A 15,613-nucleotide genomic window follows, 5' to 3' on the forward strand; every position below is an offset into this window, starting at 1 on the left:
CCACTACATTGAAGATAGTCCCAAAAGTTCACTGGTTATTTTGTCTGCTCCCTGAAAACCCCCTTTACTTCATAAATAGAGTTTAGAAGAGGGCCAGGACAGGGGATTTGGGTCAGGGAAATTAACCTTGACTGCACTGTGAGCCACTGCGAGCCACTTTGTGACTTTATTACCATGCAACATTGATTAATGTACACTCTAGAACTAACTGCTGGAAGGAGACACTGCTGGGCAGCTTGAAGGCTTGAGGAAGAGGAAAGGCAGAGGGAAGGAGGGGAGAGAAGGGGAAGGGAGCAGAGAGTTGGGGTTGGGGGAGAAGGAATGCTTTAGCTTTTCAAATGATAGAAACTTTGGCCCTTTGTTTTAACCTCTTCAGCTGCCCAAGCCACTCCCAGAGCTGTGATCCTTCAGTGCCTCTGGTTTCCAATAGTTTCTCAAAAGTCCCCTGTGTAGTTTAGCTCTTCACATCCTCTCCTGGCAGAACACACAATATAAATGTAAACTGTCATCATCATGGCCCGGGACCCCAGGGAAAGAGATGACATTTTCTTGTGAGACTGAGAGAAGCAGCAGGAGCAGGTGTGGGGAAGGGTTGTTTTGCAAACCAAATGTTGTGGAATGGTTTTTACCGTCTTGGGGGAGACACAGTGTTTACTAAGAGGAAGTGGATAATGGTCCTCAGGTTGTTCCGTCTACAATAGTGAAGAATAAGCAGACGGTGTGTGCCTGTGGTCCCAGCTACTTGGAAGGCTGAGGTGGGAGAGTTGCTTGAGCCCAAAAGTTTGAGGCTACAGCGTGCTATGAGTGGTACCATTGCACTCCAGCCAGGACCACAGAGTGAGATGCTGTCTCAAAAAAAAAAAAAAAAAAAATGCAGACAAGATCAGTGTATTCAGGGTACTGGTGAGTGCCTGTTGGGCCCAGGAATTTGAATCCAGTTTGGGCAACATAATGAGATCCCATCTCTCCAAGAAAGGAAGAAGCAGCAGATCTAGCTGATGATCCAGCTTAGCACTCTCGATGCCTGCTCCTGCCATGCTGATGCTGGGCTTTGCTCAGAAGTGAGGGGCACATAGGTGGCACTCCCTAAAAATAGGTGGCAATCACTTGTTCATTTTCACAAAATGTTCCCATCCAGGGTGATTTTGCCCCCCCGGAGCAAAATCATTTGGCATTTGGCAATGTCTGGAGACATTTTTGGTTGTCACAACTTGGACTACTCCAAGGAGTACCACCGTCATGTAGTGGCATGGAGGCCTGGATGCTGCTGGACGACTTACAAAGCACAGGACAGCCCCACAGCAAAGAACTATTTAGCCCCCAGTGTCAGTCCTGCTTGGGATGAGGGGCTCTGGGTGAGGGTGAGGCCCAGCATGCAACATTCAGCCTGGGGATGTTGGTCGAATGGTCAGGAGCTTTCAGTATGGCAGCACTGGTCAGTATGATTTCAGGGGATCCATTTTTGTAATTTTTTTGCCTAATTTTTTTAAGTCCATGAATGAGACATGATTACATTCATAGTGCAGAAGATTTAAACAATTCAGGAGTGAGGAGAACAAAGTGTGACTGTTCTGTTTGCTTTCCTTTCTTGCTTTTACCCTTTTCCTCCTCTTCTCTCCACCCTTTCCTTTCTGGGGGCCTGGTCCAGGTGTCTTCAGCTGCTCACACATTTTTTTCTTACATAAATGGCATCATTCCACACCCACTCTTATATAACTTACTCTTTTCACTTAGCATTTGAGTAAATCAACTTCCAGGCTGTTCACAGTTTCACAATGAATAGATAGTCTCATATTGTGGAAGTAATCAAAGTAGCACTACTTTATGGCACCTGCTCTATGCCAGGCAGGATTCCAGAGTCTCTGCATGTGACTTCTTTAGTCCTCATAAAACATTGTGGGTTAGGTGCTATTTTATGGATCAGGAAACGGAAGCACTCAGAGGCAATCTGGGTGAGTCCTCACTTTTTACCCCTGCACTGTCCAGAAAAGCTATTATCTGGGGACCAGGGAACCTTTGGTGACATCCACAGGTATCATTGAATGCCAGTCATGTGCTCAGCACTGTGCCAGATATCCCTGCCCTCCAGGAACTCCTGGTCTTGGGGGAAATAACAGACAGATAGACAGAAAGCAGCAGCTCACAGCAGCTCAGTGTCGCAGGGGCAGCAATAGGGACAAACTTCATAGACAACAGTCACCACTTGATTTATGCCTCAACACCCAGAGGACAGTCCAGAGACATTGTTAATTAGAAATGGCCCATCCTCATAATTCAGCCTTTGTGTCTCTGACTTTTGAAGCATGCCTCATCATAACTTGCTTTATGATCTTGTTCCCAAGTTTTGTAACAGGAGCTGTCAGTAATCAAAATAATTCTTCTGGCTTTGTAAAATGGGAGGGTTTGGAATGCTGCTGTCTTTATTCCATTTCCAGAGCAGCACTTTAGATATACTTCTCATCATTTCCCAACTTTCAAATGCATTTCATTAAATATATCACTCGTTTCCCTCCCTATTCTGTAATGTCATTTTTCTCTTTTAAGAAGGATGACTTTCCAATAGTTTAAGAGAGCAAAATACTCACATGCCCACTAGAATATAATCCAGCTAAAGGAGACTTTAGTTATCTCTGGGTTGTGCCAGGCACTATAGCAGGTGCTAGGGAGGAGCTCATGGGGACATTCACAATGTCTTCTGACAATGGGATGAGTGAAATATAAAGACCACACCCAGAGGGTTATAGGAATCTGGGGTAGGATGCGGTTGCAGCTATTTGTCCATGTACCAGGATGCAACACACAGGGTGACCAACCATCCCTGTTTGCTTAGGACTAAGGAATTTCCAGGATGCGAGGTGTTGGTGCTAACATCAAGAAAGTTCCAACAAATTGTGACAATTTGGTCATCATGGTGTTAAAGAAAATAAGAAGGAGGCCATTAACACAAGGTTGTCTCTGTACCTGGAGAGCAAACCAAAATCCATTTAAATGGAAATCGTAAAACAAAACTTGAGCTTAACTAATCAGAAATCACCAACCAACCTCTAACTCGGGACTCTCCACTGCATTATACCCAAATAAGGCAAATGCCAAGCTGTAGCCAATCAAGTAATTTCTCTACTTAGCTTCTGTTGTCAGCCTATAAAAGCTTGCTGGTCATGCTGTGGAGCAGAGCTCTTTGGACCTCTTTTGGTTTTGAGTGATGCCCAGTTCATGAATCCTTTAATGCTCAAAGGAACACTGTTAAATTGATTGATTGATTGACTGAGATAGGGTCTTGCTCTGTCACTCAGGCTGCAGTGCAGTGGCACAATCATGGCTCACTGCAGCTTTGGCCTCCTGGGCTCAGCCTCCTGAGTGACTGGGACTATAGGTGCAAATCACCATGCCTGGCTTAATTTTAAGATTTTTTTTTTTTTTTTGTAGTCACAGGGTCTCACTATGTTGCCTAGGCTGATCTTGAACTCCTGGGCTCAAGCAATCCTCCCACCACTTGGATTGCAGATGTGAGCCACACACCCAGCCTGTTAAATTTATTTTTTCTACAGTTTTTCTTTTAACAATGGATTAGCATAACTCTACACTTTCTGTGAGAACTCTGGCCAAGTTAGCCATGGATTGTAAAAAAGATAAAAAAAGGGCAGGTGGCCACAAAAGTCTATGGTAATGATGAGATTGCAGGTCTGGTTATTCAGACACTTGAGGGATTGCTGGCTGCACCCCTAATGTTTGTGCTGTGGCGAGGTTCAACATCCTCTGTGCCATCTGAGCTGTTTTTATTGCTATAGGCTTGGGGGATGACCTCTAAGAGCCTTTCCAGGAGGCCAGACTTGGGAATCTGCTGCTATCCCGGGCTGGCAGACTGCAGAAGGCTGACTCCTGCTTTCTGGACAACTGCTAGTGTATTAATTTGCCATATGAAATAGGACTACCAGAGGGCTGAACATGCATGTCTTCTGACCTGTGTTCCCTGTAAGGGGAAATTTACACAGTGTATTAGTCAGGGGATAAGTTCAACTGAATGAGACAGGTCCAAGATCCAAATTTCATGGTAGCCCAAATGCCATAGAAATTTGGTTACATGCATATAAAAGTTCAAGCTCAGAAAGACCTTAGGGACCCAATTTTATTCTATTTATGTTTTCATCATCCCTAGGGTGTGGCCTCACCCATGTGATCCAAGAATGCTCCCTACCATGTCTGCTTTCCAGCCAGTGAGAAGGGAGAAGGAGAAAAAGGCTGATGCATTTCTTCTAGGAAGGAGCTTGACACAGAGGTTGCCCATAACACTTCTCATATCCTATTGGCTAGAACTAAGTCACATGGATAAGCCTGGCTGCAAGGGTATGTGGGAAATATAGTCTTTATTCTAGGTGGCCATATATTCAGCTAGATGTTCTATTAAAAAACGAAGGAGATAAGAATATGCCACCACAAAATATGCCATTTTAAAAAAGACCTACAAGCTCTTTTCAATATTCTTTTTTTCAATTTTCTTTCAATTGAGAATCAAGAGATCCAGGAAGAATTCTCTGTCCTCCTCTTATCTGCCTAAAAGCAGGGGATAAATTTCCCTATGAGAAGTGCCTTGTCTGAACCAGGAGTAGTAACTCATCACCGAAGGCAGAGAGTGGATACTGAGATGAGTTTGCATAAACAGGCCTTACTAATAAAAACTAACAGCTATGAGTTTTCCTGTAACTCTCCTAGTCCCTTCCCCACAATTTATTGTCCCTTACAACCCAACCCCAAATAGGAAGAGAGGAAGTGAAACTATCCCTGTTTGCAGATGATATGATTCTATATCTAGAAAACCCCCTAGTCCTGGCCCAAAAGCTCCTTCAGCTGAAAAAACAACTAAGTTTCAGGATATGAAATCAATGTATAAAAATCACTAGCATTCCTTTACACCAACAATAGCCAAACCAAGAGTCAAATCAGGAACACAATCCCATTCACACTTGCCACAAAAATACCCAAAATGCCTAGGAATACAGCTAACCAGAGAAGTGAAAGATCTCTACAATGAGAATTACAAAACACTGCTCAAAGAAATAAAAAATGGCACAAACAAATGGAAAAACATTCCATGCTCATGGATAAGAAGAATCATTATCATTAAAATGGCCATACTGCTCAAAGCAATTTATAGATTCAATGCAATTTCTATCAAACCACTAGTGACATTCTTCACAGGACTAGAAAAAGCTATTTTATTATGTATTTATTTATTTACTTATTTTTTGGTGTTCTGTCACCCAGGCTAAAGTGCAGTGGTGTGATCTCAGCTCACTGCAACCTCCGCCTCCTGGGTTCAAGCGACTCTTGTGCCTCAGCTTCCCAAGTAGCTGGAACTACAGGCATGTGCCACCATGCCTAGCTAATTTTTATATTTTTAGTAGATATAGGATTTCATCATGTTGACCAGGCTAGTCTTGAACTCCTGGCCTCAAGTCATCCACTGACCTTGGCCTCCCAAAGTGCTGGGATTACAGGCAGGAGCCACCATGCTGAGCCGAAAAAGCTATTTTGAAGTTCATATGGTACTAAAAGCAAGCCCAAATAGCCAAGGCAATCCTAAGCAAAAAGAACAAAGCTGGTGACATCACATTAACTGACTTAAACTATACTGCAGGGCTCCAGTAACCAAAATGGAATGGTACTGGTACAAAAACAGACACATAGTCCAATGGAACAGAATAGAGAGCCAGAAATAAAGCTGCACACCTACAATCCTCTGATCTTTGACAAAGGTGACAAAAACAAGCAATGGGAAAGTGTTTCCTATTCATTAAGTGATGTTGGGATAAATGGCTAGCCATATGCAGAAGATTGAAATTGGACCCCTTTCTTACACCAATACAAAAATCAGCTCAAGATGGATTAAAGACTTAAATGTAAAACTTAAAACTATAAAAGCCCTGGAAGACAACCAAGGCAATACCATTCTGGACATAGGAATAGCAAAGATTTCATGATGAAGATGCCAAAAGCAATTGCAACAAAAGCAAAAATTGACAAATGGGATCTAATTAAACTAAAGAGCTTCTTCTGCACAGTGAAAGAAACTATCAACAGAGTAAACACACAACCTACAGAATGGGAGAAAATATTTACAAACGATGCATCTGAAATAGGTCTAATATCCAGCATCTATAAGGATCTTAGATTAAGCAAAAAACAAACAACTCCATTAAAAAGTGGGCAAAGGACATGAACAGACACCTTTCAAAGAAGACATACATGCAGCCAACAAATAAATGAAAAAAAAAAAAGCTCAATATCACTGATCATTAGAGAAATGTAAATCAAAACCACAATGAGATATCATTTCACACCAGCCAGAATGGCTATTATTAAAAAGTCAAAAAATGACTTTTTAATGCCAGTAAGTTTGTGGAGAAAAGGGAATGCTTATACACCGTGAGTGGGAGTATAAATTAGTTCAACCATTGTGGAAAGCAGTTCCACAATATGGCGATTTCTCAAAGAGCTCAAAACAGAACTACCATTCAACCCAGTAATCCCATTACTGGGTATATACCCAAAGGAATAGAAATTGTTCTACCATAAATACCTGCACATGTGTGTTTATTGCAGCATTATTCACAATAGTGAAGATATGGAATCAACATAAATGCTCATCAATGATAGACTGGATAAAGAAAATGTGGTAATATATGCAATGGAATACCATTTTCACACTCATAAAAAATGAGATCATGTCTTTTGCAGGAACATTTATGGAGCTGGAGGCCATTATTCTTAGCATACTAATGCAGGAACAGAAAACAAATACCACATGTTCTCCCTTATAAATTGGGAGCTAAATGATGAGAACTCATGGACACATAGAGGGGATCAACAGACACTGGAACCTCCCTAAGGGTGGAGGATGGGAGGAAGGAGAGGATCTGAAAAAAATAGCCACTGGGTACTAGGCTTAGTACCTGGGAGATGAAATAATCTGTAGAACAAACCCCCATGACACAAGTTTACCTATATAACAAATCTGCTGAAACCTAAATTTTCATGTATCCCTGAACCTAAAATAAAAGTTAAAAAAAAAACCTCTGTCTTGCTTAAAAACCCCACTCAATCCCTTTTTCCTTGTTAAAATGGCATATAAGCCCCAGTTCTGTCTGCTTCTTTGAGTTTCACTTCTTTTCTGTGAACTCTCATGCATGTAAATATTAACTAAAAATGTGTACCTCATCTCCTTTTAAATCTGCCTATTGTTTGTTTAATTCACAGCCCTCCATGTAAACAATACAAGAGGGGAGAGAAGAAGTTTATCTTCTTTGACAGAAAGAAGGGGAAAATTAGTATCAGGAAGGTAATTAAAAGCCTCTGCCATATCTTGAAAGCCAAGTTACGATAAGGATGTTGTTGGCTGAGCACAGAATTGAAGAAAGGGGTGAGAGCTGGATGTTTCACTGCTGTTAGAGCCTTTACTGGCTATTTCCAGACAACTCAAGTTTGCAGACCATGCCACTGTATGCCCATCGAGGGCACTTGGGGCCCCCTGATCTCTTTCTCTGCTATTCTTTCTGTGTGTTCCAGGCTGTCCAGCTTCCTCCTTTTCAGTATAGAACCAAGAACCCTGCTCATCATGTAGGAGTGTGGGGTTTGATTTTTTTGGTGGAATGACAAGTACTTTTTCACTAGACTTTAAGCTTCATGCAGCTAAGGAGTGCATCTCTCTTATTTACCACCATCTGGGATTGGTGCCTGGCACATCCCAATAAGGAACTCTATAGATATTTGTTAAATTAGCAGCTGATCTTTCCTCTTCTGATATCTTCACTCCTTAGAGGTGTTAAACTCATTTGCTCTATAGCAGATGTTTTTCTTTTTCTTTTTCTTTTCTTTTTTTTTTTTTGAGACAGAGTCTCACCCTGTCACCCAGGCTGGAGTGCAGTGGCACAATCTTGGCTCACTGCAGCCTCTGCCTCCCAGATTCAAGTGATTCTCCTGCCTCAGCCTCCCAAGTAGCTGGGATTACAGGCGCCCGCCACCATGCCTGGCTAATTTTTGTATTTTTAGTAGAGACGGAGTTTTGCCATTTTGGTCTCGAACTCTTGACCTCAAGTGATCCACCTGCCTCGGTCTCCCAAAGTGCTGGGATTACAAACATGAGCCACTTTGCCTGGCCAGATGTTTTTCAAGTAAACACAGACTTCAAATGCACTCCTCATCCTGGCCCTGGAATATAGTCTCTCACAAAGTTAATATTCAAGTATCTGTCTCATCCTTTAGGTGGGTGGTGATTTCATGTTCAACTCTGAATGTTTGGGGGAACCTTGACATTCCCTGTTCTTATTTACTGTTCTTGAAATAATTTGCTACACCATTTGCTAGTGAATTTAACTTCTTTTAGCTTGCTGCTGATTCCCTACATATCAGAAAGTAACTTTGCTATTTAAGAAGCCAGATTAGGCCGGGTGCGGTGGCTCATGCCTGTAATCCCAGCACTTTGGGAGGCCAAGGCAGGCGGATCACAAGATTAGGAGTTCGAGACCAGCCTGACCAACATGGTGAAACCCCGTCTCTACTAAAACTACAAATATTAGCTGGGTGTGGTGGCACCACCTGTAATCCCAGCTACTCGGGAGGCTGAGGCAGGAGAATTGCTTGAACCTGGGAGGCGGAGGTTGCAGTGAGACGAGATTGCACCATTGCACTCTAGTCTGGGTGACAGAGCAAGACTCCATCTCAAAAATAAATAAATAAATACATAAATAAATAAATTAAAAGAAGCCAGATTAAACCACACAATGCCCTTGAGTTTTTAAAAATATAACAGACCTTTATTGAGGCAGCCAAATTTTTTAACATCCTCCACAGATCTCTGGGATTTGGGCACTTGAGTCTTTTCTAATAGTATATTTATAGGTGTAAACTGTAAAGGATCTTGGATTTTCTTCCTCCAGGCGTGTTTGGAGAAGAGACTTCTTGGTAGGATAGAAACTTTAAAAATTATTGACTAAGCCTGGAGCTCATGTGATATAAACTCTTTATGAGATTGTCAGGAAAAGATTACAATTTGGGCTTGTAGGAACAATACCTGTCATGACGCCCACAGGCTACATCCTGATATCAGAGAGCAGGAAGATACGACCAAAAATATACATACTGTTAGCATGTTCCTACAGAGAAGGAACTCACATTCCAGTGTTTTCCAGATCATTCCTGTTAACAAGGAATTCTCTATTTCACACAATGAGGATCTCTCAGAGGACATGGAAACCAAATACAGGTAGAGGAGTGGGATACTGGGAGTAAGTGACTAAGAGAAGAAGGGGCTCTACAATCCAAGCTCTGAGAAATCATTGCTGGGTGTCTCTCAGGCAAGAGCTTGGAGAAGTTGGCGTTAATGAGTAAGAATGAATGAAGAATTGGTTTTCCTGGTATCTACTGACTGGAAACTTACTATTTTTTTCATTTATACTCCTGATCACCGAGTGCTTATTGTGTGCAAGTTGCTAATTAAATTTTGATTAAAAAGTTGCAAGTCTTCACTTTCCAGGAGTTTACAAGGTACTCAGAAAGAGTGCAGATGACAGGTTCAGAAGACTTATTTTCTAAGAGCTTGTTGTTGACTTTGCTATGTTTTCTCTCAAAGTTCCATTTCCTTGCTTCAGATCTTGGTTTCTTTTAGGTCAAAGCCAGGTTTAGTTGAATGCAGGAAATAAGGGAAGAGGCAAAGCCAGATAAGTCATTAATATTAAGACTGAAGTGGACTGTTCCAGTGAAGTGTGGATTTGTACCTCCTGAAAGCCGGTGGATAGGCTCCAAATGCCCCTGAATCTGCAGTGATTATTGCATTTATAGAACACTTCTTATGGGCTAAGTGCTTATGTGGGTCATAGAATTTCATTCCTATAACAGCTTTAGGTGGTATGTAGGTATTATTTTTGGACACATTATACAGATTGGGAAACTGAGGATCTGAGAGCAAAGTTACACAGCTAGGAAGTAGCTGAGTAGATTTCAGACCTAGAGAGTCAGATTTCAGGGATGACTTGTGGACTGACGTTCCACACAAGTGAGTATGTTTCATCCATGTCTTGAAGGGGTTCAGAACATGCAACCTCAAAATATGTCACTTTGGTAATTGATTATTTTGAGTTGAAGGCACTTAAGAAATAGCAGACATAGGGAGGGTGCTCTGACCTCCTCTTCTACCTAAAAGCAAGTCGTAAAACTTCTCATGAGAAAGGGGCCATCTATATACCTGGAAGAGAAGAACATTCTTATCACCAGAGAGTAGGAGTTGATAATGAGATGAACCTGTACAAACACACCTACTAACATAGCCCTTGTCTCCCACTAGTTGCTCCCATATATTTCCTAGTCACTTTCTCACAACTTACCACCCCTAGAAGCTTGAAACCCTTTTCCTTTGTATTGACACATCTTTTCAAATTAATCATTCTTTTGTTAAAAAGGCATTTAGACGCTCGGTCCTAACCACTTCTTATGGTCTTCATCTCTCCTGTAAGGCTCCTATGTACATGTAAAAATATCGTATATAATTTGTGTGCTTTTCTCTGTTAGTCTGTCTTATTTCAGCTGGATTCTCAGGCCCAGCCACAGAACCTAAGAGGCAGAGGAAAGTTGCTTCTCCTCTCCAGTCTTATTTTTTATTGAATTATCTGAATGATCTCATTCCACGCGATCACGAGTGAACAGTAGCATCTTATTCGGTAATGTTAGAAACCATGGCTCTAAGGGGGAGCTAGCTCTTATTTAAAGAAAATAACCCTGTTCAGAATGAAGCTGTGGCTAGTGTTAACTCAATAAAATATAACCCTTCTTGGGAATCTGCAGGGCTGGTGGCAAAAGCCATTGAGGACCATGGAGTGAGGATAAAAGGTTTGAGGAGTCCAAGTGTTTTCAGGACAGGATTCTGTGTGGCCAGATGGGAAAAATGGATGCAAATTCCCCAAATGGCCCACAGGTACATTGGATGTAACTCAGGGCTTAACCGCATGGCTGCCTGTGGGAGGCTCAGCTAGAAGCAGAAAGTCTGACAGGTCCTTCCCTTGTCTGGCTGGAGGTTGTCTGTCCTCCCTGAGAGCAGGGAGCCACACCTGCAGAGGAGAAATTAAATAGTGAAGTGAAGTTAGTGGCAACCTTGGGAAAAAGATGTGTCTTTTGGTGCCTTCAGGGTAGATTTTGTATACAGAAAAAAAGAGTTATTCTTCAACCTTTTAAGATCAATTTGTGTATTTCACCGCTTTAAGTCTAACAAGTTCCAATAATTGCATACTTGATTCTAAGTATTCCTAAGATTAGAAGATGTGTACTCAGTAAGGAAACTAATTTGCCACCATGCACAGTGTTGGAAGCTGCCTTCTTGGCTTGGTTGAGCCAGCACGGTGACCAGACCTTCATCTTCATCTTCATCTTCACCCCACTGGACACGGGCCAGGGCAACAGAATGCTGTGTTTATAGGAATCCTTAATCAAAGACTCCACATCTTCAAGAGGGGTGTTGTCTCCTAGCCTGTGTCCCCGGATTTAAGTTATGCATCTTCTCATTCTCCTGTCTACATGTACTCCCATGCAATTTGATTGTCTGATTGGATTTTGTACTTTATTGGCTCTTAAAACACAGAAATGTCTTTCCTATGTGATTCTAATGACGTTGACCTTAATGGAATGTTGTATTTTTTCTATATAATTCCTAAAATCCCCCAGCTCTTGCTAAGTTTAAAATAATCTCTGAGTAGTTTTGTCTATTCGGTCACCACCTCCATCCCACTGATACCAGAGAAAGGCAGGGCATAACGTGCACACCATAGACCTGAAGGAGGAGACTTCATAAGTTTTAGGAAAACAAAGACATAATTCCATAGTCAGAATGCAGGGAAGAGATTTATCACATGGGGAAGTTTGGGCAATGTAGCCCTACTTGGAAACCTTGAGTCAGTTTAGGGAGGGAGGAAATGGCAGCCCCGAGACGGTTGCTCTTTGCTGGTATAGGATTTGGATGAATGGTCATCTCTAAAGGAGGACAGGAAAGGCACATGATTGAGTATGGCATAGATCTGGAAAGATAGTGTTAGAAAGGCCAAGGATGAGAATGATTTGGGATTTGAAACAAAAATGCCAAGGATGGCCAGAGGGCTTTCTAGCGCTCGGCAGAGCGAGAATGACAAGGATGGCTTGGGGTCAAGTGTGTGTCAGTCATGCGCTCCTGTCTAGAGGGCTTCAAGGATTATCTCTGCTCCATGGTTAACCTGGTGTGAGCTGGAACTAAAAGGGAACCCTCGGGAGTGCACACAACACCATCATTCCAGAAGGAAGAGATTTTTATGAAGGAGTAAAGAAATTTCATGTAAAATGGATTCTGACAAATCACTTTTCTCCTTTGTGAGGGATTCTCCTGTTCATTCTTCCTCTACTCTCTTTGATCTAATGCTGCTGGGTTAGTAGGGCCTGGGGATTGAAATACAAAGGCAGCCCATGCTGCCAGCTAGCCTCGACCTGGCACTGAAGGTTAAAAGTTCATGCATTGCTGTGAAGTTGGTACATTGCTCATCCAGGTCATGGGGTTGGAGGCCAGATGTGGACGTGGGGCTGCAGCTCTGATTAGTGCTAAAGAGTGTGCAGTTGGCATGTCTCTTATCTCTGAGAAGCTGGAGGTGAGCTTGGCACAGAAGGGAGCTAGAAGGACTCAAGCATTGAGAATCCACCATTTCTTTCCAAAGGAAACAGCTAACTGTTCTGGAAGATGAATCTGATGAATGTAATTGACACGGAGAAAGTAGAATGACTCTATTCTTATCTTGCTTCTGTTTTCTTTCAGAGAAGAGACTCTCAACAAGAGTAGTAGAATACATACTGATAAAAAGTGAATTGGCACTGAGTGCCTGAGCTCCTCTAAATGACTTCAAGTATCTTGAGGCAAAGGAAATATTTGCCAAGTGGATTCTTCAAGTGGGTTCAACCCAACCATTGTGGGTGGATTTGAGGAATTGTGGAGGACAGAAGGGAGTCGTGTTGGAAGTCTGGAGACCTACAACGATAGTTTTGATTTTTGAAAAGGGAAAGATGGCTTCCCCCTCCCCCAAATTATAGACTGGTGAGCTTGACAACAGAAGCCAGTCAAGATTCTAGAAGAAATTATTAAGGGAATTACTTGTGACCACTTAGAACTGGAAGTGGTCAATAGAGTTAATGTGGGTTTAGTAAGAATAAATCAAATCTGATCTTTTTTTTTTTTTTTTGAGATGGAGTTTCACTCTTGTCACCCAGGCTGGAGTGCAATGGCACGACCTTGGCTCAATGCAACCTCCGCCTCCCCGGGTTCAAGCGATTCTCCTGCCTCAGCCTCCAGAGTAGCTGGAATTACAGGCATGCGCCACTGTGCAAGGCTAATTTTTTCTTTGCATTTTTAGTAGAGATGGGGTTTCACCATGTTGGCCAGGCTAGTCTTGAACTCCTGACCTCAGGTGATCAACCCACCTCGGCCTCCCAAAGTGCTAGGATTACAGGTGTGAGCTACCTCACCCGGCTCTAAATCTGATCTTATTTCCTTTTTTCTAACATAGTTATTAGACCCAACTGTCAATTACCTAGTTAGAGTTTAACAAAGTATCTGACAGGGACATAATATTCTCTATACAGAACAGAGTACTATAAGCAAGGGTTGATATAATTAGATAGATTCACAACAGAATTGCCACTCAAAGGATGTTGATTAATTGACTTGGTCCCCCTATATAGGGTTTTAATGGTGGCCATAGGACATTGTCCAACATTCAAATATGCTGTCCTTGGCATTTTCCTGTCAAAGCTCAAATGCAAAAATGCACACAAAGCCAAGGAGAGAAAACAATTTGGATGAAAGCATAATTTTGAAGAGTGCATAGTAAAAGTTGTGGGCCAAGACCAAATTATTTATTGATGTATTTTATGTGTAGACAAGACAGTGGAAACAAATAGACCCAAAATGTTATAATGGCTCCTATACAATGGAACTTTAGTGCTTGTTCACATAACAGCCTGAGATGCTGTTCATGGCTGGCTGATGACTTCCCATGAGGACCCAGCTTCTTCCATCCTGTGGGCCTCCCATCCCCAAACACCTCATTTGCATCCACCTCCAGGTGTGCATTCTTAAGAGGAAGCATGGAGGAGGGACATTCACTTTCTTTTAAAATGAACTTTATCTTTTTTTATGGAATATTTGAAATGTGTAAAAGAACAGAGGTCTAAAGTTCATTCCAAATGCATATCATTCAGATTCAGCAACAATCTATTTAGGACCACCCTTGTTTCATTTCTATTCCTCCTTTTCCTACCCTACTGGATTATTTTGAAGCCAATCCCAGCCATCATCTCATTTTTATAGGTAAGTTTGGATATCTGAAAGAAAAGGACTCTATTTTTTGTAAGCGTGGCTATGACACCATTATCACCCCTAAGATACTGACAGTAGTTTCCTAATATCGAACACCTTATCAATGTTCAAGTTGCCCTGATTCAGATTCTCTCTCTTTCTCCCCCTCTCAACACTTTATTTGAATCATGATTCAAACAAGGATGTTCACATTGCATTGGTTGATAGGTACACATATGTGGTTTTTGGATGGTGGGGGATTAAGTCTCTCTTAATCTATACATCTCCCTTTCTCCCCACATCTGTCCTTTTAACTTATTTGTTATTGGGTCACTTGTTCTGTAGAGTCTCCCAGTTTGGATTTTGCTGGTTGCATCTCCATTATGTAAACATGTTCCTCTGAACCAATACTTAAATTTAGAGTCTTGTTGAGATACAGGTGATTTTTTTTGGACAAGTTTAGTTGATAGATGGTGTGTGTTTTTACTATTGATGATCACAGTGTACATTCATTATTTCATTAGGGGTTTGTAAAGTGGTGATATTCTAATTCTATCATTCCATCCTTATTTATTAGAGTTCTTCTATAAAGAAAAACATTTATCAGCTACTATGTGGTGTTCTGAAGTCACACTTGCTTTTTAAATACCTCGACTTCCGTTCACATTGTGTTGGCTAAGGCTAAGTCACCTGCAAGGGAGGCTGGGAAGCGGATTCTTGCTGTGTGTCTGGGAAGAAGAGGAAATGGATCTAGAGCACCAGCTGGCAGTCTCTACCACAACGGCATAGCAAAGTGAAATTTACCTGGATCTATTTAAGGTCCATGTATTAGGGTTTCCAGAAGGACAGAACGAATAGGATGTATGTATATGTGAAAGGGAGTTTATTAAGGAGAATTGACTCAACAATCACAAGATTAAGTCCCACGAAAGACAATCTACAAGCTGAGGAGCAAGGAAGCCAGTAGTGGCTCAGTTTGAGTCCGAAAGCCTCAAAAGTAGGGAAGCCCATAGTGCAAGCTTCAGTCTGTGGTTGAAGGCCCAAGGGCCCTCAGCAAACCACTAGTGTAAGTCCAAGAGTCCAAAGGTTGAAGAACCTCGAGTCTGATGTTCAAGGAAGCATCCAGCACAGGAAAAAGATGAAAGCCAGAAGACTCAGCAAGCCAGTTTATCCCACCTTCTTCTGGCTGCTTTGTTCTAGCCATGCTGGCTGCTGATTGGATGGTGCCCATCCAGATTGAGGGTGGGTCTTCCTCTGCCA

Source organism: Gorilla gorilla, chromosome 8 (assembly GCF_029281585.2).
Source record: "Gorilla gorilla gorilla isolate KB3781 chromosome 8, NHGRI_mGorGor1-v2.1_pri, whole genome shotgun sequence".
NCBI classification, from domain to species: Eukaryota; Metazoa; Chordata; class Mammalia; order Primates; family Hominidae; genus Gorilla; species Gorilla gorilla.